Genomic DNA, 26,487 nt, shown 5'->3' with positions numbered 1-26,487 from the left:
GATGACAAAGCTTCTAGAACCTCTGGAGTAGATACAAGATGTTCCTGAACACCCAGTACTGATGGTGTAGGATAAAATGTTTCTTGAGATTTCTGGCTAGGTAGGAAAGTTCGAGTGTCCCTTGGGAAACCTGGGGATCTTTGTGCAAAATGATGGGCAGTTGGAGAAAATCCTACTTCTGTCTGACAAGAAGTTGGAGGATGCAAAGTATCTTGAGCAAATGAAACACTTTGTGTATTCCCCTGTTTAAAATTGGGCTTTTAGATACCCTTGGGAAAAACAGAAATGTCCGAAAGCCTCTTGGAAAGATGAAGAACCTAGGGTTCCTTGTGAAGATAAACAAATTCCCAGAGACATCTGCTCAGATGACACAGCTTCTGGTCGCACCTGAGTATTTTGGGTAGACCCCAGATGTCCTGGAGTGGGAAGCAAAGCTCCCACAGTCTCCTTTGCAGACAGGGACTTTCCTACTGTGGCTTCTGCAGATAAAAAAGTCCCCTCAGTGCCCTGAGCAGATGTCGAAGACCCTAGAGTTGTTTCTTTAGATTTAGTCACTTCTAGATGGCATTCTTCAGTTGAACAAGGTCCTAGAGTTCCTTGCTCAGATCTCAAAGATGATGGTGACAACTGTAGTGATGTAGTAAGATCCAGGGGCAGTTCAGCACATCTGAAAGTGTCTGAAGTCCCTTGGGTAGATGGAGAACATTCATTTGTTTCTGAAACTGTTGGGGAAGGAGTTGAATGCAGTAGAGCCCCTTCAGCATATCCAGAATATGGGTCATTGCCTGGGCTGAGCTTGAAAGTGTCAGAGGCCCCTGGGCTGATTGCAAATGTGCTAGTGTCCCAGGACCAGATGGGAATGTTTCTGCACCTCCTTGAGTAAAAGATGAATGTGTACCAGGTTCTCAAGGTGATGGTAGCAAAGGTCCTAGAGTATACAAAGCATATGTAGAAGATTCAGAATTCTCCCTCACTAGAGGCAAAGGGCCCGAGGTAGTCTCTGTGTGATTACATTGCCCCAAGCCCAATATTCCTGAGGAATCTGCCGAAGGTTCTAGATTCCTTCGGGTGGATGACAAAGAACTTAGCACAGGCAAAGTCCCCTCTGCAGCTGTGGAAAAGTCCTTACACTTTTGAGAGGTTAGCACATATCCTTGAGAGTCTTTACTAGATAGAGGATGCTCCTGAGAACCTAGTACAGATGATGAATGTGTTACATATGCTGGTGAATATGGAATGGATTTTTGAGATTTCTGGCTAGGTAGTAATGGCCCAAATTCCCTTGAGGAAAGTTGGGATCTTTGTCTAGAAGGTTCAGAAAGGGGAGAAAATCTCATACCTTTCTGGCAATAAGTTGGATGTTGCACAGTCTTTGGAGAAAATGGCACAGTTTTTACACTCCCTTGCTTAGTTGTGGACAGTTTTAGAAACCCTTGGTCAGAAAGGGAATTTCCAGAAGCCTCTATGGAAGATGAAGAGCTTAGAGTTCCTGGTAAAGAGGAGGAAATTCCCAGAGGCTTCTGATCAGATGGAAAAGACTCTGAGACCACCCGAGTGATTTGGGTGGACCCTAAAGGTCCTGGAGTGGGAGGCAAAGTTCCCACTGTCTACCTTGCAGGCATGGACTTTCCTACTTTGGCTTGTGCCAATAAGGAATGACCCCTAGCGCCCTGAGCAGATGCATAAAACCCTACAGTTGTTTCCTTAGATTTAGTCCCTTCAGGTATGCAAGGTCCCAGAGATCCTTGCTCAGATCTCAAAGATGATGGTGACACCTGTAATAATGTAGTATGATCCAGGTGCAGTTCAGCACATCTGGAAGTGTCTGAAGTCCCTCAGGTAGAAGGAGAATATTCATTTGTTTCTGAAACTGCTGGGGAAGGAGCTGAATGCAGTAGAGCACCTTCAGCAGATCCAGAGATATGAGTCATTGCCTGGGCTGAGATGGAATGTGTCAGAGGCCCCTGGGATGATTGCAAATGTGCTAGGTTCCCGGGACTAGATGGGAATGTTTCTGCACCTCCTTGAGTAAAAGATGAATGTGTACCAGGTTCTCGAGGTGATGGTGGCAAAGGTCCTAGGGTAGGCAAAGCATATGTAGAAGATTCAGTATTCTCCCTCACTAGAGGCAAAGGACCCGAGGTAGTCTCTGTGTGTTTACATTGTCCCATGAGTAATATCCCTGTGGAATCTACGGAAGGTTCTAGATTCCTTCGTGTGGATGACAAAGAACTTTGCACAGGCAAAATCCCCTCTGCAGCTGTGGAAAAGTCCTTACACTTTTGAGAGGATAGCACATATCCTTGAGAGTCTTTACTAGATAGAGGATGCTCCTGAGATCCTAGTACAGATGGTGAGTGATTCCCATCTGCTGGTGAATATGAAATGGATTTTTGAGATTTCTGGCTAGGTAGTAACAGCCCAATATCCCTTGAGGAAGCTGGGGATCTTTGTCCAGAAGGTTCAGAAAGGGGAGAAAACCTCATACATTTCTGGCAATAAGTTGGATGTTGCACAGTCTTTGGAGAAGACGGCACAGTTTGTACACTCCCTTGCCTAGTTGTGGACAGATTTAAAGACGCTTGGTCAGAAAGGCAATGTCCAGAAGGCTCTATGGAATAAGAAGAACCTAGAGTTCCTGGTGAAGAGGAAGAAATTCCCAAAGGCTTCTGATCAGATCCGAGTGATTTGTGTGGACCCTAAAGGTCCTGGAGTGGGAGGCAAAAATCCCACAGACTGCTTTGCAGACATTGGCTTTCCTACTGTGGCTTGTGCAGATAAGGAATGCCCCCCAGTACCCTGAGCAGATGCAGAAAACCCTACAGTTGTTTCCTTAGATTTAGTTGCTTTAGATGAGAAAGGTCCCACAGTTCCTTGCTCAGATCTCAAAGATGATGGGGACACCTCTAGTGATGTAGTAAGATTCAGGTGCAGTCCAGCATATCTGGGAGTGTCTGAAGTCCCTTGGGTAGATGGAGAAAAAAAAATACAGCAACTCATTCATCATCTTTACTTTGTGCTTGCAGGCTGGTTGCAATTATCTTGTAAGCATTAAAAATCAGTCTAACATACTGCCTATGTTCCATAGGGTTTCATTGATGTGAGGAGACATCATGACTCAGAAAACTCTTATAAGGAAAATTTAAATGAGGTTGTCTTACAGTTTCAGAGGGTCAGTACATTATTATCTTGGTAGGAAGCATGGCAGCACCCCGGTAGAGGAGGTGCTGGGGAAGGAACTAAGTGGTCTATATCTTAGTCTGAAGGCTACCAGAAGGAAGCTTGTGGCCACAGGTAGCAAGGAAGAGGATCGATTTTTGTCTCTGAGCAGAGATTGAGCACTACACAAAAGCAAGCCTACACAATGATACACTTCCTCTAACAAGCCAACACCTTGTAATAATGCCACATACCATGGGCAAAAGATATTCTAATCAACACACTGCGTCATAGGACATAAAGAAAGATACTGCATGATTGCATTCCTCTAGTCACAGGTGCGACATACCTACAAGCTTATATGAACACACACACACACACACACACACACACACACACACACACCAATCGGATATGCACGTGCATACATATATATTTGTCTATTTATTTACTTACTTACCTACTTACTTACTTACTTACTTACTTACTTACTTACTTACTTACTTACTTACTTACTTACTTACTTTGTTTTAAATTTGTTGGGTAAGAACTTTCTACATACACATAAATGAGTTTTAGCAAATTCACCCCTATCTTCTCCTCCTTGAATTGTTACCCATTTCTCCTGTATCACTTTTATCCTTAATTACATTTTCATTTTTATATAGACGGCTGTGTAGTGCCATGCCCTGAGAAATCGCGTGCATGCCGCAAGCAATCACTGAGAAGAGCCGTGCGAGCCACAAGCAATCGCCATTATAAGATGGTGATGGCCTCCCCTGTGCCTAACTAGTAAACAAGCCTTGTACGCAGGTGCAAGAGTGAACTCACTCCTAGTCACTGCCCATTCTCGGGGCATAATAGTGGGGTGATGGGCAAGCAACGAATCAGGAGCTGTCACGTCACATCAGGTGCTGAAACGTCATGCTGTTGGCTATATAAGCAGCGCCATTTTCCCGGATCATGGTCTTCCTGATAAGTAAGCAATAAATCTTTTGCCACAGAAGATTCCGGTTTGTTGCTTCTTTCTTGCTGGTCGAGTGGGATGCAATAAGTGGCACCGAGGAACCCGGGAACTTTATACCATCACACCAGTGCAAGGAAGATCCCTTGTTCGCGGGGCGGAATCAGAACTGCGGGATGAAAGGATCTGTAAGGTACATACAGTTTTGAAATTTCTCCAGAGTTAGACACCCTTTTGATTGTTTGCACAGCGATTGCACTTTTCCTTTCAATTTCGTTTTTCTTCCACTGCTTCCACTGCTGACTGGTTCTTAGTCACGGTCAGGCCTGGATAGCACCTGGACAGCGACCAGTTTCAGTCACGGTCAGGACTGGACAGTGCCTGGACAGCGTCCTTTTTCAGTCACAGTCAGGCCTGTACAGCGGCAGTATGAGAATCTCGCATTCTATAATAGTGGCCTTACACTCGGTCCTGAAGCAGTGTGGCCTAAAATGTGCCACTAATACCTTAGAGGGATTTGTCATGGAGATAGACCATGTGGCACCATGGTATGCTTGCTTAGGGTCATTTAGGCCTTTTCATGGGCCTTGATCCCGAGGAAAAGATATAAAAAGAAAAGAATGCCTTGGGAGAGATTAGAAAAGGGATGGAAAGGGAGAGAAGAAGGGAGATCCAGCTGGAGAGGCACATAAGGAAAGGAGCCTCTACGTGCCACTAGATGAGTTTAAGCAGCTAGCTCTTAGTAGCTCAGAATCAGATGAAGGGCTTAGCTCCTCTGAAGAAACGGACTTGGAGGAGGAAGCAGTTCATTATAAGGGAGAAAGGTACCTGCAAGATAAAATGCAAGCTACTCAGTGCAGAAAAAGTCCAACAACGACTGGTGAAAGCCAGCTTGCTGCTCGGACTCGGGATTGTTGGCTTCAGTGTCCTAGTGAACCTCTGCCTTATGTGCATAGGTAGTTGTCAATTTTTGCCTACACCTCATGTAGGGGTAAACCCTCGAGGCATCAGGCCATTAGAAGTCTGGCAAATGGATGACACTCATATTTCCTCCTTTGGGAGAAATCAGTACTTACTTGTTTCCTTTGACACCTGCAATGGTGTAATGTTTGCCACACCTTTAACAGGGGAAAAAACCTCTCATGTTATACAGCACTGCCTAGAAGTGTGGAGTGCTGGGGCAAGGCCACAATTCTTAAAACGGATAATGGGGTAGCATATACTTCTACTAAATTTCAGCAATGTTGTCATCAAATGGATGTCACTCACTTGACTGGCCTTTTTTATAATACTCAAGGACAAGGCATTGTGTAATGTGCCCACCACACACTCATGTCTTATCTTATAAAACAAAAAGGGGGAGTTGATGAGACTCTGCCCTCAGTGCCAAGAGTAGCGGTATCTATGTCACTCTTTACACTTAATTTTTTGAATCTTGACGAGCAGGGACGTTCTGCAGCTGAGCGACATAGTTCAGACCCTGATAGACCAAAAGAAATGGTCAAACAGAAGGATGTTTTAACTGGTCTCTGGAAAGGCCCGGATCCTATCTTAATCAGATCCCAGGGAGCTGTTTGTGTTTTTCCACAGAGTGAAGACAACCCATTTTGGCTGCCGGATTGACTCACCCGCAGGATATTCATCAACGATGGTGCAAAAATGCTGACCTCCTTAGGACTGTTCCTGATCCTGACAATGCTGAACTTGTCTCAGGTTCCTAGTATAATGGGTGAACAGATATGTGCTATTCTCTCGACTTTCCCTAAACCAATGTCAGTTCGCCATGATACTATAGTTTTCCAAATTTTCCAAATTTCCAAAATTCTTTACTAATAATAAAACAGTGGATTTGCCATATTTACCCTATGATCCAACTCGTTATTATCATTAGGAGAAAACCACTCCTTACTAGAACAGGGTTTTTTATGTTTTCAAATTAATGGACAAGGACATTGTATCAACCTCCCAGCCTGAGCTTTAGGGAGGTTTAATGAGCACCAAGGAGGTTGGGTGAGCACAACTCAAGATAATTCTAATGTAGATATAACCTTTACAAATCGGACCTTTTGGCAGGAGGCAATTTGGGTTAATGGTACATTTGTACCACCTAACTTTTCAGACAAAGAATGTCCCCACCAACCAAAATAACCCCTCATTGTGTCTTGGAAGATGAAGGTCTGATCCTGCCTTGGTCTGATTGTCGATCCTCCATCACTTGTTGGGCAGATCAGAGTAAAACTTTTTCCTTTTCTTCCAACAAGACAGATGACCCAAAGAATGAATTTTTTATGAAAAAGAGATTTTTCATTCAGGACTTTAGAATGCATTCCTTTCACAAGTGGGTGCTTTGGGGAGTCAATGGCAATTGTACAGATTTCAATCCTTTGATTTTTATCCAGGGAGGAGCAGTTGTAAAGGCTTCTTTTACTGGCATCTCAAGATTTGCTCAGCACTGGGGAATACATGATGCCTCCCAGGACTCTTATGGACATACTAATATCAGAGTAGAGATCACTGGGTTCAATAAAACTTTGGTAAACCAGATTATTTATACATCTCCCACAGTCTGTGTTTACCCCCCTTTCTTGTTTATATTCTTTCAAGTGATTCATTTGAAGTCTGTTCCAATGATTCTTGATGGATTTCTCAATGTTGGCATGTAACAATAAACACCCATGCCATGGTGCCACGGATCCCACTTTGGGTCCCTGTTCTGGTGGAAACACCCTCCACCTTGAAAGTAAATGGGAGAAATGCCCTAAAGATACATGAAGTACACACTAGATTAGTTGAAAAGTGGAAAATTAGCTGATAAGAGCAACTGTTGTTTGGGCAGTGGTGCTGTATGCCTTTATTCTCATCACTTGGTTGGCAGAGGCCAAGAATGTCTGAGTCTGAGACCAGCTTGGTATACAGAGTGATTTCCAAGACAGCCAGGTCTACACAGAGAAACCCTCTCTCAAAAAACAAACAAACAAACAAACAAACAAACAAACAAACAGCACCTGTTCTATGAAGAGGACCGGGCACAATGCACCCACATAGTGGCTTACAATTTATGCACAGCTACAGTTTTAGAGAATCACTGCTCTCTTTTAGCTTCTGTAGGCTATAGAGGCATAAGTGAGAGAGAGGGCATGAGCAGACTAGCACAGAAGTGAGAGAGGGCATAGCACATAGGTGAGAGAGAGTTCCTGAGCACTCTAGCACATAAGGGAGAAAAAGGGGCTGGGCATCCAAGCACATAAGTGAGGGAGAGAGGGCCTGCACATCCTAGCACACTCTTGTAATCAAGCTCAGTACTAGGAAGGTGGAGGTGGGAGTTTACCAGGGATTGTAGTGAATCTGGATGTTCTCTTCTGATCTATTAGGACAGCATGGACTGTTCTGTTGTGGGTATGTACATACAGAAAAAGTACACACATTTTAATTTTTATGCACATAAATAAATAACAAAAAATATTACAGTTGAAATTAGTAGTGCCATTTCCAGTACTTTCATGTTACACATTTGTTCATGTTTTTTCAAGTCTGCAAATGCTTATCAACCTAGAAACTGGAAATCATTTGTCTTAAAGATGGTAGCTCATTTCCACCTCCTGAGACCTCCCTTCTAATCAATGGTGCCTGGTACTCCATGACAGCATACACAGGGTATATTCAGCCAAAGGGTGAAATCCCTGGATGAGACCTGTTTTCTCCATCTGGCATCACAAAGGGTCCTCAGAGTACTACATGTGGGTCTCTCCTGATAACGTTTTATTTATTTGTGTGTTTGTTTGTTTGATTTTGTTTTGTTTTTTATTTTTGTTATTGTTTTGTTTTTTATTTGTTTTATTTTTTTTTTGTTTTTTTTTTTTGGTTTTTGTTTTTGTTTTGCTTTGTTTTTGTTTTGCTTTTTTTTGTTTTTGTCTTTGTTTTGCTTTGTTTTGTTTGTTTGTTTGTTTGTTTGTTTGTTTGTTTGTTTGTTTTTCCCATTGAGCAGACAAGCAAGGAAAGGTGCGGTTGTGAAGGAGTTCACTTCTGAATGACCTGGAAGAGATAACCAGCTCTGATCAGGGTTATTGGACTGTTAAAGGATGTGTGACTGGAGAGAAATCTCAGTCCCAAGAGGCCACTATGTGAGGAAAAACCTCCCGATCTGCCTTTTCCTATGGCTTCTGAGGGTTAAATGAAGGAGGAAGATCATATTTTTTTTCTCTTTTTTTCCATTTTTTTTTAACTAAGAAGACATTATAGTTTTTAAGAGAAGAATGGCTCTTAAGAAAATGATGGTGATTCCAAAGGAAGATTACTTATTACTTTTGGACTTTGATGATGAAGAAGATGACATAAATATTTCGGAGGAGTCTCTTTCTGAAGGTTACTGCATATTCAGTGTTGGGTATTAATTGTGTGTTGTGCAGTTCACTAGACTTTTACCTAGTCACCTGAAACGGAAGAAGTCTTTTCTCAGAGATTTTATATAGTTCATTTGAAATTTTACCTATCTATCTATATCTATATATTCTTATACCCGAGTTTTAGCAACACATATAACTACTCTTGACATTGTAGTCACAATATGTTGATAAAAAATAACTTGTTATGATTTTGCCACCGGAAAATACCTGAACATTGTTCCAATAATATGTTTGCAAAACCTAAATTTATTTCAAGAACATTACAAATAATTTATTTCATTCCTTTTTTATTATTTATTTTCTTTTTTTTCTTTTTTTTTTACATTTCAAATGTTATTCCCTTTTCTATTTTCCCCTCCAAAAATCCCAGTCCTCTCCCCTCTATCCCTGCTTTCCAACACACCTACTCCCAATTCCTGGCCCAGGCATTCCCAAAACTTGGTCATAGGAACTTTACAAGAACAAGTGTCTCTCCTCCCATTGATGACATACTAGTCCATCCTCTGCTACATATGCAGCTGTAGGCATAAGTCACAACTTATGTTTACTTTGATTGGAGATTTAATCTCAGGGAACTCTGGGAGTACTTGTTAGTTGTTTTTCCTCATAGAATGTTCCTTGTGTACTTTCTCTAGCTCCATAATTAGGGACCCTGTGCTCAGTCCAATGGATTTCTGTGAGCATCCACTTCTGTATTTGTCAGGAAATGGCAGATCGTGTCAGGAGACAACTATATCAGTCTCCTGTCCCTAAGCTCTTGTTTGGCTCTTCAACAGAATCTGGGTTTGGTGGTTGTTTATGGTATGGATCACAGAATGAAGCAGTGTCTGGATTCCTTCAGTCTTAGTTCCAAACTTTTTCTCTGTAACTCTTTCCATGGATCTTTGTTCCCAATTCTAAGAAGGAACGACATATCCACACTTTGGTCTTCCTTCTTGTTGAGTTTCATGGGTTTTGCAAATTTTACCTTGTTTTTTTCTGAGCTTCAAGGATAACATCCACATATCAGTGAGTATATATCATGTGCTTTCTTTTGTGATTGAGTTATCTCACTTAGGAACATATTATCCAGATCCATCCATTTGTCTAAGAATTTCATGAATTCATTGATTTTAATAGTAATGTAGTATTTCATTATGTAAATGTACTATATTTTCTGTATTCATTCCTCTGAAGATGGGCATCAGGTTTATTTTCAGCTTCTTGCTATTATAAATAAGGATGCTATGAACATAGTGATGCATGTATCCTTATTACAAGTTGGAATATCTTCTGGATATATGCCAAGGAGGACTATTGCTGGATCTTCAGTAGAACTATTACCACTTTTCTGAGGAAACACCATCTGCTTTCCAGAGTGGTAGTACCAACTTGCAATTCCACAAGCAATATAGGAGTGTTCCTACTTCACCACATACCCACCAGCAACTATTGTCATCTGAGTTTTAGATCTTAGCCATTCTGACTCTGTGAGGTGGAATCTTAGGGTTATTTTGACTTTCTGTTCCCTGATGATTAAGGATTTTGAACATTTATGAGGTGCTTCTCAGCCATTCAGTGTTTCTTAATTTGGAATTCTTTGTTTAGAACCATCCCCATTTTTTAAAATAATGTTATCTGATTTTCTGGAATCCAGCTTCTTGAGTTCTTTGTATATATTGAATATTAGTCCCTTATCTGATTTAGCATTGATAAAGACTTTTTCCCCGTTTTGTTCTAATGATAGTGCCCCTTGCCTTACAGAAGTTTTGCAATTTTTGAGGTCCCATTTGTCTATTTTTAATCTTATAATAACAGCCATTGCTGTTTTGTTCAGGAATATTCCCCATTTAACCTTGTCTTCGAGGCTCTTCCACACTTTCTCCTCTATAAGTTTCAGTGTCTCTGGTTTTATGTGCAGTTCCTTGATCCAATTAGACTTGAGCATTGTACAATGAGATGAGAACAAATCAATTTGCTTTCTTCAATATGCTAACTGCCAGTTGAGTGAGCACCATTTTTTGAAAATGCCATTTTCTTTCCACTGGGTGGTTTTATCTCCTTTGTAAAAGATCAAGTGACCTCATGAGTTTGGGTTCATTTCTCTGTCTTCAGTTCTGTTCCATTTATCTACCTATCTAACACTATTCCTGTACCATGAAGTTTTTATCATAATTGCTCTGTAGTACAGCTTGAGGTCAGGGATGGTGATTACAAAAGACATTCTTCTATTGTTGAGTATAGTTTTGGATATAGTAGGTTTTTTTTTCAAGATGAATTTGCAAATTGCCCTTTCTAACTCAGTGAAGAAATGAGTTGGAGTTTTGATGGTGATTGCAATGCATATCAGATTGCTTTTTGAAAGATAGCCATTTTTACTATATTAATCCTGCCAAATCATTAGAATGGGAGATTTTACCATCTTCAGAGATCTTCTTTGATTTCTTTCTTGAAGAAACTTGAAGTGTTTATCATACATATATTTCACTTTCTCAGAGTCACACCAAGGAATTTTATATTATTTGTGACTACTATGAAGCATGTTTTTCCCTAATTTCTTTCTCATACTATTTGTCTTTTCGGCAGAGAAATTCCACTGTTATGTTCAAATTAATTCTAAATTCAGCTCCTAAGCTGAAAATGTGTATCAGGATTAGCTTTTCTTTGTTGTAATTTTTGGGGTCATAGATACATGCTATCATATCTTCTGGAAATAGAGAAATTTTGACTTCTTCCTTTCCAATTTGTATTCATCTGTTTTCGTTTTTTTTTTTTTTTTTATGTGTGTAATTGCTCTGGCTAGTATTTCAAGTACTCTATTGAATAGGTAGGGAGAAAGTGGGCAGCCTTGTCCAGTCCCAGATTTTAGTGGGACTCCTTCTGGTTTTTGACCATTTAGATTAAAGTTAAATCCTGGGCTTTCTTTTCTTTTCTTTTCTTTTCTTTTCTTTTCTTTTCTTTTCTTTTCTTCTTCTTCTTCTTCTTCTTTTTTTTTTTTAGGTGTATGCCTTGAATTCCTGGTCTTTCCTGGACTTATTATGAATGGGCATTGTATTTATCCAACTATTTGCTCAGCATCTAATCGAATAATCATGTGGTTTTTGTAGTTGAGTTTTTGTTTTGTTTTTGTTTTTGTTTTTTTTTTTCTATAATGGATTTAATTGATGGATTTTCGATATTAAACTCTCTCTGAATCATAAGAAGGAGGCCAACTAGGTCATGATGGATTATCCTTTTGATGTATTCTCGGACTCGTTTTGAAAGGATTTTATTTTCTATTTTGGCATCGATATTCATAATGGAAATTGGAATAAAGTTTCCTTTCTTCATTAGGTTTTGTATAGTTGTAATCTTGCTTCATAGAACATATTAAATAGTGTTCCTTCTCTTTTAATTTTGCATAATAGTTTGAGGAGTATTGGTATAAGGTCTCCATGAATATCTGATAGAATTCTGAACTAAACCCATCAGACCCTGGGCTTATTTTTGGTTGGGAGACTATTAACGATTGCTTCTAATTCTTTAGAGGTGTTATGATCCACACTACAGTCTTGCCAGAAAGAATGCCCACAGGACACTCGGATCCTTCTGCAGTAAAGCTTTAATGCATCTCGAGAGATAGATGATCAGCTTTAGGACAGGAGACCCAGAGAGCAGAAAACCCCTCCCTTATATAGGCTGTGAAGTACAGTTAGAAGTATGGTTGGAGACATGCACCACCGGAATTGTCTGCCCACCATCAGCCTGATGACGCCATTGGAGAGACAGGGCTCAGGTAATGGAAAGATACCCCGATGCCTGTGCACACTCACCACGAGCAATAGTGACAATGGTGTTGTGAGCACCATCTTGTAATGGTGGCCGTGAGGACGGCTCCTCACATCTCACCCTTTTCTTTTATGTTAGAAGCAACAGGCCACACAGTATGGAGAGTGGAGATAGAGGTCAAATTCCCACTGTGCAAGCATAGGGGCCTTACACAAAACCTCCTTCCAGGCTCGTCACCCAGAGGGGTCTTGGTCAGCTCCCCTGTCGTTTTTCCTGGGGGGAAGGACACTAGGACACTCAACCTTCTTGAAAGATGACATATCTCCCAGAAAGAAGCTCAAATTACACCACAACGCCATTCCAGTGCAGTGCTTAGCCACAAAACTCACCTGGGTTGTTAAAGCACACCCGCTCCAACCCATGCAGCAAGACTCGCCTCAGGGTTTTGTGGAGCTGGATGTCCAGCAACCTTATTGCTTGAGCATCATCGATATTCATATATCGGGGGAAACACCCTGCTCCAAAGCAACAAGTGCCTGGGTTACTACCATCCTGTCCCTCCTTGTTTGGGATTTAAGTTTGCAGATCATCCATAGTAGGAGCAGTACTCCACTGTACACAGCCACTCCAAACAAACCACCCCCACCCATTGCTTGAAGTAGGAGAATGCTGCAGAAATCCAGGTAGAAAATCCTTCCATCAATGACAGGTCAAGACATGTCGAATCGACTTATAAGATGGTGATCCTCAGCTCCCGGAGTGTCTGTTCAAATTCTATGGTCCAATTCTGTAACAAATAACAAGACAAAGCCTTTTACAGGTTAGCTGCTCTTGTAAAATTCTGAAATTGTAGTAAGGTGATACAGACGCTAGGCAGCTTATGTTTGCAACCCAGCTGAGGCATTTGCCAAAGAATATACACCTGCTCTTGGACCAGATCGATCCGTTGGTTTACCAACATGAGGCCTCTCTGTATCTGGGAGTTGGCCATGGTCTGGCTGTTCAGGGCCAATGTCACTCTTGCCTAAAGGTCATTTTATAGTTTGCGTTGTCTGAACCGTAGCAGACAAGGCCAGGGCCGAAACAGTGACAGAGGCAGCTAGTGCTGCTGTTGCTACCAAGCCAACTATAATAGCAGAGATTCCAAAATCTCTCTTTTCTCTAAATAAGCTTAAATTCTAGAGGCTTCCACAGGAACTGGAAAAAATCTAGGCACATGAGTAACCAAAGCAAAGCAATACTTAGTAGCATCCCAACACAGGGTATAGAAACTTTCATTAAGCAAGCAATCTAATTCTAATTGATTATTATTTAAACTTTTATTACTTACAACCCACAGAAAGGGGGTCAAACACAAACCGGGGTGACAGTATAATTCACCCTTTTAAATGATTTATATTTAGTATTAGAGGAGGACCAATCGAAAGACCCCAAACCAGCACTCAAAGTGCCCTACCACTCAAAACCCATTTGGACCTTTTCACTATATCCACCTCCAATCGTTGCCATAGGTGAAAGATCGGTACAGCTCTCATTAACCCCACAAAGTAACCATTGATCAAAAGGGTTAGCATCTGCCCGATCAGAATCCATGAAGTTAAAATCATGTCCAGCAAGGATTTCATTAATCTCTACACTTACATGTGGGGAAAAGGAAAAAAAAATCCTTCAACCACCCAAAAGGTTTTTCTGGCCTGGCACCCAGTCCAAGGAAGCATGGAGTCCTCTGAGGATCTTCCTTTACAAAAAGGGTGCCGTTCTGGGATGCTGGGGCAGTGCTTTCCTGGATTTATGACTAGGCCTCCAGCCTTGAATTATCATGGCATTGGCTATTATTTCAGAGTGGGTTCTCCAAGCAGCTGCTTTCAACAAGGCCACTGATTGATTTTATAAGGATATACACTGGCGTTGGTCTTTCAAGTCAGAGATCATTACAAAGCACAGGCTTCCTTTGAGGTAGAAGTTCTATTTTCCATCAGAACCTGAATTTGTCCATCTAATGGTAAAAAGGCAAGTCCCAGCTCCCTATCAGTAGTAAAGAAATGTGGAAAAACTTGTGCACTGTGCATGACAGGCATGAACAGAATGTTAGACATAATACCCCAACACAATTCCCCCGATATACTAGGAACCATGATCTCCAGTAGAAGGGTCATTATCCATCGTTGTTTCCAGAATTCCCTCTTTTGTCCACATCTTCTGAAGGGGAGATCCTTCAGATGAGGCATTCTGGAACCCAAAGGGGATTGTCTTCTTCCTGTGGAAAGACACAAATAACTCCTTTGGATCTTATTAAAATAGGATGCAGGCCTCTACATTTTCCAGTTAAGACAACTTTCCATTTGATAATTTCTCTAGATCTGTTTGGTTCTGAACAGTGACGATCAGTTGCAGTGTGGCCTTGCTCATCAATATTCAAAAAATTAAGAGTCAAGAGTACCATGGAGATGTCCACTCTCAGTGTTAAGGGTAAGAGCCTCATCGACTCACCCTTTCTTTTTGATAAGGTAAGTTTTAACAGTGTGGTGGGCACATTCCACAATGCCTTGTCCCTGTATGGCAAACCAGTTAAATAAGTTACATTCCTCTGTAGACAGAATTGTTGAAAATTTTGAGAGGTGTAAGCCAGTCCATTATCGGTTCTAAGAAATTTGGTTTGTCCCCAAGCTTCAAGGCAATGTTGAATTACATGTGTGGCTTTTTCTTAGTAGAGGGATCAGTTTTACTGCCCTCTTTTCTCTCTCCCCTTCCTTCTGAATCCCTGGGAGGGCCCTTTTTCTTAGACATGTCTTTCTTTTTTCAAGCTCCCATTCTCTCATTCTGTTAGGTTTCTGACATACTGTCCTGAACCTCTTCTAGTATTCCCTGTCCCTCCACATTGGCTGTTTGGCAGGTTTCATCCTCTAGACAGTTTTATATTAGCTTGCAAATGCCTTGGTGCCCAGGCGTAAGTCTCCCTCTTTATGCTTAAGGTCAAGGTCACTTCCTAGCTTACTACATAAGGCTACAGTTAGAGACCCCGAACAAGAATACCAGGGAGAAATGCGATCCACTTCCTTAACAAAGTTCTGCAGTGTACTGGAGGCAACCTGCCTGTAATGCAGTGATCACTGACTTTGAGGAGGCCATGATAGAGTGAGTCCCTGCTCTTGATCTACACCCCATTTATAGTACTCCTTAAGCAAAGCGAAAGTAAACACAGTGCTCTGCTCCCTTATCTACGGAAGGCTTAGAAGATACCTCAGTGTTGCCACTTATCTACGTCGGACTGACAACACCTCATTTTTCAGCACCAGCCTCGATGGACAGAATAAGAAACAGAATGAGGGCCAGGGCAACCAAGACTAGAGCTTCTACTGCCCCTTCCTAGGGTGCATCTAGATTAAGACCGAAATCAATAGGGATAAGAGGGTCACGATGAGACATACCACTCCAAACTTACCTTTTCCCTGCAGTTTTGAATCCACCCCATCTCCAGGGGTTCTCCTCCATGCCAGCGATGTTGATCCTGGGTTTATGGCACCGGATGACCTGCGCTACCATCTCGCCAGCAAGAACACATGCAGGACACTCAGATCTTTCTGCAGTAAAGCTTTAATACATCTCCAGAGATAGATGAACAGCTTCAAGACAGGAGACCCAGAGAGCAGAAAACCCCTCCCTTATATAGGTTGCAAAGTATGGTTAGAAATACGGTTGGAGACGTGAATCACCGGAATTGTCTGCCCACCATCAGCCTGATGACGCCATTGGAGAGGCAGGGTTCAGGTAATGGAAAGATACCCTGACGCCTGAGCGTACTCACCATGAGCAATGGTGACAATGGTGTTGTCAGTGCCATCTTGTATTGGTGACCGTGAGGGCGGCTCCTCACAGTGGTAGAAGTAATTACAGGGTTTCTCTGATCCTGATTTGAATTTGGTACCTGATATCTGTCTAAATAAGTGTCCATTTTATCCAGATTTTCAAGTTTTGTTGAGTACAGCCTTGAATAGTAGGATCTGATGATATTTAAAATTTACTAAATTTCTGGTGTTATTTCTCCCTTTTCATTTCTGATTTTGCTAAATTGGATACTGTTCTTGTGTTCTGTATTTAGTCTGTCTAATGGTTTATCTATCTTGTTGATTTTCTCAAAGAACAAGCTCCCAGTTTGTTTGATTATTTTTGTATTGTTCCTTTGTTTCCACTTGGATGATTTTAGCACTGAGTTTGATTATTTCCTGACTTCAACTCCTTTTGGGTGAATTTGCTTCCTTTTGTTCTATAGTGTTAAGGTGTGATGTCAACCTACTCCTATATCCTCTCTCCGGTTTTTTTAGAGGCATTCAGAGAGAGCTATGAGTGTCCCTCTTAGGGCTATTTTCATTGTGTTCCATAACTTGCAGTATGTTGTAGCTACATTTTCATTAAACTCTGAAAAGTCTTTAATTTAGTTCTATATTTCTTCCTTGACTGTTTTGTCACTGACTAGATTGTTGTACACATTCCACGTGTATGTGGGTTTTCAATTATTTATATTATTGTTGAAGTTAGTCTGTGGTGATCTGATAGGAAGCAGGAAATTATTTCAATAATTTTATATCTGTTGAGGCATGTTGTGTGACTGAGTGTATGGTCAATTTTGGAGAAGGCATCGTGAAGTCCTGAGAAGAAGGGACATTCGTTTGTTTTAGGATAAAATGTTCTATAGATATCAACTAAACGTATTTGCTTCATAAATTCCACAAGTTTCACCGTGTATCTTTTTAGTTTTAGTTTCCAGGATCTGTCCATTAATGAGGGAGGGGTGTTGAAGTCTTCCAATATTATTGTGTGTGGTACAATGTGAGTTTTGAGCTTTACTAAGGTTTCTTTTATGAATGTGGATGTCATTGCATTTGGAGTATAAATGTTTAGATTTGGGAGTCCATCTTGGTAAATATTAACTTTAATGAATATGACGTTTCCCGCCTTGCTTATTTCAATAACTTTTGGTTGAAAGTCAATTTTATTTGATATTAGAATGGCTGCTCCACCTTATTTCTTCGGATCATTTGCTTGGAAAGTTCCTTTCCAGCCTTTTAGTCTGAGGTAATGCCTGACTTTGTCCTTGGTGTTTGTTTTTGGTATGCTGAATATTGCTTACACATCCATTTTTTTATTCTATGCCTTTTTACTGGTGAACTGAGTCCACTGATATTAAGAGATACTAAGAAAAGTCCTTGTTGCTTCCTGTTATTTTTGTTATTAGAGTTGGAATTTTGTTCATGTAGCTATCTTCTTTTAGGTTTCCTTCAACTTTAATTTCTTCTTTTTTCTTGAGTGTAATTTCCCTCTTTATATTGAAATTGTCCCTTTATTATCGTTTGATGTGCTGGATGCATTGGAAGATATTGTGTAAATATTGTTTTGTCACAGAATACCTTGTTTTCCCAAGCTATGTTAAAAGAGTTTTGCTTCATATAGTAGTCTTGGCTGGCATTTCTGCTCTCTTACATTCTGTATGACATCTGCCCTAGATTTTCTCCTTTCATAGTCTCAGGGGAGAAGTTATGTGTAATCCTGATAGATCTTCCTTTATATATTACTTGACCATTTTCCCTTACTGCTTTTAATATTCTTTCTTTGTTTTGTGCATTTGGTGTTTTGACTATTATATGATGGAAGAAATTATTTTTTTTCCGGTCCAAATAATTTGGCGTTCTGTAGTCTCCTTGTTTATTCATGAGCATATCTTTCTTTAAGTTAGGGAATTTTTTTCTATAATATTGGTAAAAATATTCAATAGCCCTATAATTTGGAAACCTTACTTCTCATCTATACCTATGCCGGATTTCATGTACGTAATTATGTCATTTCTAAAAGCTGTTTCAAAAATTCACCTGGGCAGTATTTCCTGAGAAATTCAAATCATTAATACTTTATCCCCTTTTACTAATATAGCATATTATGTTTCCATTTTTTTTTGTCTATATAGAACAAAGCCCATCATTTGACAAAGATGAGAATATATCACCTCAGGTAGAAACAGATGAAGATACGGTGTAATATTTTCATTTTTTCCCATTTTGATAGAGTACTTCAATAGTAGTGTTTGTGAAACCTTAACTGGAGAAGTAGATTCAGGAAAAAGAGCAATTCAGGGTCAGATGCTCTTATATGTGTAGTTCAAGACCAGATTGTGGTCCTTTAGACCTTGTGATCACAAAAATATAGCAACTAGTACAATACAACCACCTGCATGAGATGTTCCCAGATATACACACAAAGAAAAGGAGAACCATTATAAAAATAAGAGAAGGACCATTTACGAAGAAGAAGGATCTCAGCAATGGTAGTACAGTTATGAAGAAGTGCTGTGAGGTGTAAATGTATGAATTGTTTAAAGTAAATATTACACGTTTTTTTGGAATTCTACCATGTATTGTATATGGATATGACATTTGATTCAAACCAAATATTATATATTTATTAAAAATAATTAAAATAATTTTCTGTGTAAAGTTTTGTGTGTGGTAGAAAAAATGTCCTATGGTGAGACTCCAACTTAAAGTGTATCTCGCAGGAAGGTAAATCCCCTAGACGTTCCCCAAGCTTGTTTTCCCTGATCTCTGAAAATACAGCTAGGAAGAAGCTCTTTGTTCTCTATAGCCAGCAAAAAGGCTTTTTGTTTCTATACTTTTCAACCAGAGATGCCTGCCTTCCTGTGCCAAGGACAAGGTGATAAAAATTTAGAAAGGACTCACGCCCCACTCCTGCCTTGTAAATTTCAACAAGAACACCAGGAAGAGAGGAACTCCCCTACAAACATTTCCCAACTCCTCCCAACTCTCCTCCCAACTCCTCCCAATTCCTCAGCTAGCTGTTAAAAGCCCCTTACTGTCACAGCTCGGTGTCAAACTCCCCTGCCCTGCTAGGCAGAGTGACTTTGTCCTCAGCCAGCTAATAGTAAAAACTCTTGCAGTTTGCGTCAGTTGTGGTTTTCTCTTGGGTCATTGGGGTGCTGGCCAGCTCATTCCAGGACTTGAGAGGAGGCCCAGCTTCTGAGGTCTTACATTTGGGGGCTTCTCCACCATGATTTGTGGCCTACCCCAATTCTCAGAGACCCTGCTTGGAGGTAGGATTCTATCTTTGTCTGTATCTTTGTCTCTATCTTTTTCTATAACTTTACTCTATCTTTGTCTCTATCTTTTTGTGCCAGCTCTGTTTGAATTCACTATTCTCCGTTTGCAGTTGTAAATGCTCGTGAGAGCAATGAACTCCCTTTTTCAGATAGAAAAGGGTTACTGACAGACATGTCAGGAGAAACCGGCTTCCACCCTTTGGGACATCCCAGGAGTTCTGAGGAAGTTCCAGGGATACCTGGAGATCTCCTATCAGTGTGCCAAGTGAGAGTGTGCTCACTCGGCTGTCTGTTTCTGTTACTGGGTGCCAAGTGAGTGTGTGATCTCTCGGCCATCTTATTGGGGCTTGGTCTTGGTTATTGTAATCTTTTTGTGTATATATTTTTTTCCCTGTATGTGACTCTGATGATGGGACCGACTATTAACATGCCCCTTGGACTGACCCTTGATCACTCGAGTGAAATTAAGACTAACACTCACATTCTCTCTGTGTATGTCTGAAATAGATTTTAGAGAACTTTCTGATCTACAGAATGGCCATCTTTGATGATAGTTGGCCACTAGAGGGCACTCTTTGTTTGGTTCTGTTTTCAGCTCTTAAAGTTGTTTTACAGAGGGGACCAGGTTCTCAGCCAGATTACGTGCCCTACATTCTCATCTAGAAAAATTTAGCACAGGATCCCCCCTCTCCCATCCTGTTTAAAGCCTTGGGTTAAAAAGAATAATCCAGGCTCCCCAGTCCTGGCCCTCTGCCACCCAGAGGTGAAAAAAAAGTTAAAACTGCCACAGGTTGAACTGCAGCCCTCGGTTTCTCCCAAGATCTATCCAGAGTTAGAAGAACCTCCAAAATGGCATAGCACCCCACCCCCATATTCCCAACTGGTCCCCTCCAAGAACTCTCAACAGGGTGCCACTAGATATTTGGGGAGGGACCAGTTGCTAAAGCCCAAGGCCAGCGAGCTCGAAGCCCAGAGTGACCAGATTCAACCATTGCACTGCCTTTATGTACTTATGACCCTCTTCCAGCAGGCCCCAGACAACTGCTGACCCTTCAGTAATGGCACTTTTCCTCCTCTGAACTCTATAACTGGAAGGCAAATCACACCTCCCTTCTTTGAAAACCCCTCTAGCCTCCTAATCTAATGGAATCTCTCATATTCTCTCTTCAGCCTAGTTGGGATGACTGTCAGCAGCTACAGATTCTTTCACCACAGAGGAGAAGGAGAGGATTCTGAGAGGAAAGAAAGAGCATGCTGGGGGCCAATTGACTACCCATAAAACTTCTAAATGAAATGGATGCAGCCTTCCCTCTGACATGTCCTGACAGGACTGACCATATGGAGCAATTTACAATTTTCTGCTGGGCTCTGATAATAGGACTGAAAGGAGCTGGCAGGTGCCCCACCAATTTGGCCAAGGTAAGAGAGATCCTACAAGAGAAAAAGGAGCCCCCAGCAGTGTTTTTAGAGTACCTCTGAAAGGTATAGAGGTGTTACACTACCTTTGACCCTACTTCGGCGTGCCAGCAGGTGACAGGTGTCATGGCTTCCATTGGGCAGTATCCTTCTTACATTAGGAAAAGGTTACAGTGTCTAGAGAGTCCGAAAATATTATCTTTACAACATCTGTTTAAGGAGTCAGAGAAAGTGTACCATAAGAGAGAGAGTGACAAGCCAGCAACAAGGTATATTGTGCTCTGAGTCTGCAGACACGCTTAACGTCCCCAAAAGACCCTCAATAGGATCATAAGACCTCTGGTGAATGGAACACAACCTCTGCTCCAATCCAATCTCACAGGATCTGAGACTGCATTAATTAGGGAAGCAGAAAAACTGGCCTGACAATGGTCACAAGTCCCTCTGGTCTGTGCCAGCACCTGGGCAACTTGTTGGACGGAGTCTGAGGACAGCCCCAAGGTCCTCACAGAAACGTCCACGAGATCTTAAGACCTTTGTGAATGGAAAACCACTTCTGCTCCAATCCTATCATGCAGGACCTGAGACTGCATTTATTAGGGAAGCAGATAAACCGGCCTGACCAGGGTCACAAGTCCCTTCCAATCCATTACAGCACCGGGCACCATGGGGGCAGAGTCTGTGGACACCCCAAAGGTCCCCACAGGACTCTCCATGGGATCTTAGTACCTCTAGTGAGTGGATTACAACATCTGCCAGGAGAAAGGTTCGAACACCAGATATCTGGGACCCTTCTCTGCAAGAGGAGATCTTGCCTGCAGAGAGTACTCTGAACACTGAAACTCAGGAGAAAACTAGTCTCCGAGGTCTGCTGATAGAGGCTAACATAATCACCTGACCATTGTTATGGCAACTATTAGAAAACAAAGCATTTAATTGGAGGCTTTGTTACATTTTCAGAAGATTGGTCAATCATCACGTGAGGTACCCCATCACTGGAGCAATAGAGAACTATTGATCCTTAGGCAAAAAGAGAGATTCCGCCATTGTATTGGCTTCTTGAAAACTCAAACTCATCCTTGTTGACACACCTATCCTCCAATGAAGCCACACCTTCTCGTATTCCTTCTAATCTTTAAACTCACTGCCACTTCCTGGTAATGAAATATTCATATATATGTGTCTATAGGGGATTTATTATTCAAACCACCACTTTTCCCATGGCTCGATCAGCTATTTTTTTAAAATATAACCTAAAGGGCTCCTATTTATTAAGGACTACTTATGAGCTTAGCCACAGTGATGGGCCCTCCCACATCAATCATTAGACTAGAAAATAACCCATAGACTTACCTAATGACTAAGTGATTGGAGACAGATGTTCAATTGTTCTCTCTTCTCAGGTAACTCTAGATTGTCAAGATTGGGAAAAAAATAATGTTCCATCACAGTAATGTTTAACTTACTCCATAACCTACACAAACATTACTCAACACCATCTATTGCATTCTGCCCCTGCATAGACACTTTCCATGTATGGCAAAGTGAAGGGTGACTACCTCCATCAGCAAGGATACTCAATAATATGTGCCATGAACTGAATATTTCCTATAGCCTCACAACCCCCAAATTCTACTGTGTGTTACACTTATTGGGGGACTTGCTAATCTGTCCAATATCCTGCCACCAAAGCTATGACAAAAAAAAAATTCTCATCAGGAAATCCAATGAATTTTACCTGATTTCTTTCTCCTGAGGCAACTGAGAGTTATCCCTTAATGCTTATATTAGTGTCTGATTCATCTGTAATAAACCCACTACTATTAACAGCTACATCACAGGAGGTATGACAAATACCATCTCCCATGAGTTGGCCAAGCCTTTTCAGCAGCTTTTTTGAAGTATCCTTTCTATACTAAAAAATCCATTGATTCCTTTATTTTTAAGTGTGTACTTTAATGATTTTAACACATTTTCACCTCCGTTCCATTTTCCCATCATTTTCTGCTACTTCATATGATATTGCAATCTATTAAAATATAGTAGTGAATACAGTGAAAGGACCAGTGTGTGAAGCAGCAAATTTCTTTATTTCTCAGACAACAGATACACTGCCAGAATCTTCCAGGTACAACTGCTTGGTAACTTTGTGTCTAATGTTAGCATGATTCTTCCAGAAAAAAGCTTAAAGAATTAAACCATGGTTACTCTGGACCAGACAAGTCAGTATCACTAGTGAAAAACATTCATGTAAATCATTTTCATTACTGTTACAATGTGCCTTAGCAGCAAGGAAAACAGGTCCATGGTCACAAGAGTATGAAAGAGGCATCAAGGAGCACAGTTGTCCAACTTATTAGCAGCCAGTAAGCAACAACACAGGAAGTGACCAAAGACAATAAATACCTTCCAAGACATGTTCCCAATGACCATGTTCCTTTACAAGTGCCTCACCCCTTCCATGCACACCCATCAATCAATTAACTCATTGATTAAAGCCCTCAGTGTCCAATCACTTTTCAGATTGTGTATATTGTTCTACCTTTGAACATTGTACTTCGGAACAAAATCTTCATCAAAGACCCACGACTGACATTGCAAACCCATTTCACCACAGAATTCTTTATGTTACAAAATGTGATGGAATGTATCTGTCTCTTTAAGGGTATCTCTGTCTAGAAGTTACAAAAGCAGAACGTCCAGGCCAACAGAATCATCAACTCCATGAGCTTTTTTTTTTTTTAATATGAGTTCAAGAAGAAGGAAAATGCAATGCAAGTTAAGGGTCTTGATCCCCTATCCATCCAGCTTAAAGCCATAGGGTGGACCCAGAAGTTTAGGTCAAAAGTGTAAATTTCACCTATACTACAAACAACTGTGATGATTTCTAGCCATCTCCAGTTTCAGTATGGTATTTAGTCCCACCATCTACATCAAGGCATATTGCCTAATGTGAAATAATGCCAGCCGTTTATTGCAAAAACCACTATGTGTTGACTTGGATGTAAAAGGAGACATCTATAATATAGACACACTTGTACACACACACATACTCACAGAAAGAGGCAAGAAGTAGAGGAGCTGAGTCTTAGGATCATGTGAATCATGAAGGATTTGTTTTACATTACCTACAAGAAGGATCCAGCTCTCTATGCTTATCAGCTCCTGGATGACTACAAGGAAGGTAACCTCCACATGATTCCAGACACTCCTCCGGCTGAGGAGAGATCAGGAGATGACAGTGATGTGTTGATAGGTAACTGGATGCAGTACACCAGAAAAGATGGTTCCAAAAAGTTCGGAAAGGTTGTTTACCAATTTCTAGCCAATCCTTCCATGTACTTTATCAAGTTTCATGGTGACATCCATATCTATGTCTATACTATGGTGCCAAAGATTCTTGAAGTTGAAAAATCATAAAGTACAGAAACGTAAACATATAGGACTGGAAGAAAAAAAAAGTTTTTTTTTTTTTACTGTGTTAGCTACATAAGGGTCTTTGACAATCCCAGTATCTTTGCCAATAAAATGTGTTTTGTTCTAAAAATGTAAATGTGTGACATGACATGCTGTAAGTGAACAATTTGCTGGAAGAGATGGCCTACAGTGGAAGGAACATCAAATGAAGATGAAAGTTTCATTTCAGGCGGTGAACAGTACATACACCTAAAATCATACATGCTAAAAGGAACAGCTTCTCTGGTCTGCATGCAGAATAAGGAATTGGAGATGGAACTTGGAGGAGCAGGGATGGCAGAAAAAGATGGATGTTTAGGAAGTAGGGGAGAAGGACAGGACATAGTTAGAACCTCTGATGTGAAGACTGAAGGAGAAACAAAAATTTGGGGAAAGTGGGAGATTTAAAAGGAATGTGGCCTTGTTGCACAAGGTGAAACCCAGAAAACTGATTGAAATAGACTCAGAAATAAGAGAAAATCAGGTTTTCTTTGAATAATGACACTTAAAGAAACCTGTCTCACATTTTAAGATTTATTATCTTTACTTATGTGGGTGGGGATATGGCATGTGCTTTTGAGTACAGGTGAACACAGAGACATGCGTTGTCAGGTCCTCTGGAGCTGCCATTAAAGATGATTATTTGCCATTGGATATGAAATCAAGAAACCAAATCCATTTTTCTTGTGGTGCAAAAGTGCTTGTTACCATTGATTCATCTCTCTAATCCCACAAAGTTATCTTTTTTAAGAAATCCAAAATTCACATGCATAAAACAGACCAGATTGAAGATAAGAAAGTTCTAATTGATGGTGACCATTAAAAGTAATAAGGGACACACAAGGAGTAGAGGACACTGAGAGACAAATGAATTCTAAGTTGGAGTTCTCAAAAAGTTAAGCTGGAGACACAGGAAGAAGAGAAATTTTAAGGAAATAGTCAAACTTGGGCCATATCCACATTGGCTTCTTTGTTTTCTTAACAAATAGCCAGCTTGTCATTACAGATGGGTGTGTTTGTGTGTGTGTGTGTGGGTGTGTGTGTTTGTGAGTGTGTGTGTGTGTCCATTTTTACACAGGCAATCTAGACTAGTGAATGTTTATATTTATGAGACTCCCTAAATCATCACAGAAACCTTGATTTTGTGTAATCAGTTCCAAAAGTAAAGTAAAACAGAAAATGAATATGCTGTGAGATAATTTTGGGTTGGAATGGATCCTGAGTTCCTTCCGTGAGCACTCTTTCCCTGTGATGAATCCTGTGATCTTTTGCAGGTCTCCAATGAGATCCTCAGATAACCATAAAAAGCCCCACAGTGGCCTGTTCCACCTAGCTCTCCTCTAAACACATGACCCCCTACATACCTATGTATAACTTCAGCCTGTCTATAGCCTGGAAATTCTAGTCTTTTACTTATATGTGACCTCATTCTCAGAAAACACTGAAGGTGTAACCAATGCATATATATGCTGACCTCTTTTCTACACCAGTTGTCATGGGTTTCAAATGTTATGAGTTTGCCCACTTTGTGGGTCACTTCCTGAGGAGCCCATGTACTTCATGGATGTCTGCCTGGGTTCCATCTATACTCTGAGAGGTTTTTTTTTTTTTTTTTTTTTTCTTTTTTGAGGCAAGAATGCCATGGACTCAGTCATTACAATTTTCCTCTCTAGAATAAGTTTGTATGCTTCAACATTTGATAATAATCTCTATTGTTGATTAATTTTAATATCTGGGAGAGTTTCTGCAGTAACTGATTCTCTTAGGGATTAGTTGCTGTGAAAAGACACCATGTCAAAGGCCACTCATAAGAGACAACATTTCATTAGGGCTTTTCTATGTTTCATTACACGTTCAGAGATTTACTCCACAATCATCAAGGCAGAAAATATGGCTGTGTCTATGCAGACATGGTGGTGGAGAGGAAGTTTAGAATTATGCATCTTCATCCAAATGCTTCCAGGAAAAACTATGTATTCTGTATGCAGGGAGGGTCTCTTCCACACTGGTAGAGCTTTAAAGCCCCAAAATGATATGCTTCCTCCAACAAGGCCAGACCTATTCCTACAAGGCCACACCTCCTCATAGACATAATACATTTAGAATGCCACACTGGTTTCATAGCAATTGACAAGATCTAGCTTCTTCAAAGAGGAGGAGCCTCAGTTGAGAAGATGCCTCCACAAGATCCAGCTGTTAGGAAATTTCATAATTGGTGGGAGAGCACCCACTCCATT

The sequence above is a fragment of the Mus musculus genome, chromosome Y, assembly GCF_000001635.26.
Source record: "Mus musculus strain C57BL/6J chromosome Y, GRCm38.p6 C57BL/6J".
NCBI lineage: Eukaryota > Metazoa > Chordata > Mammalia > Rodentia > Muridae > Mus > Mus musculus.
Note: the sequence above shows the minus strand (reverse complement) of the source record.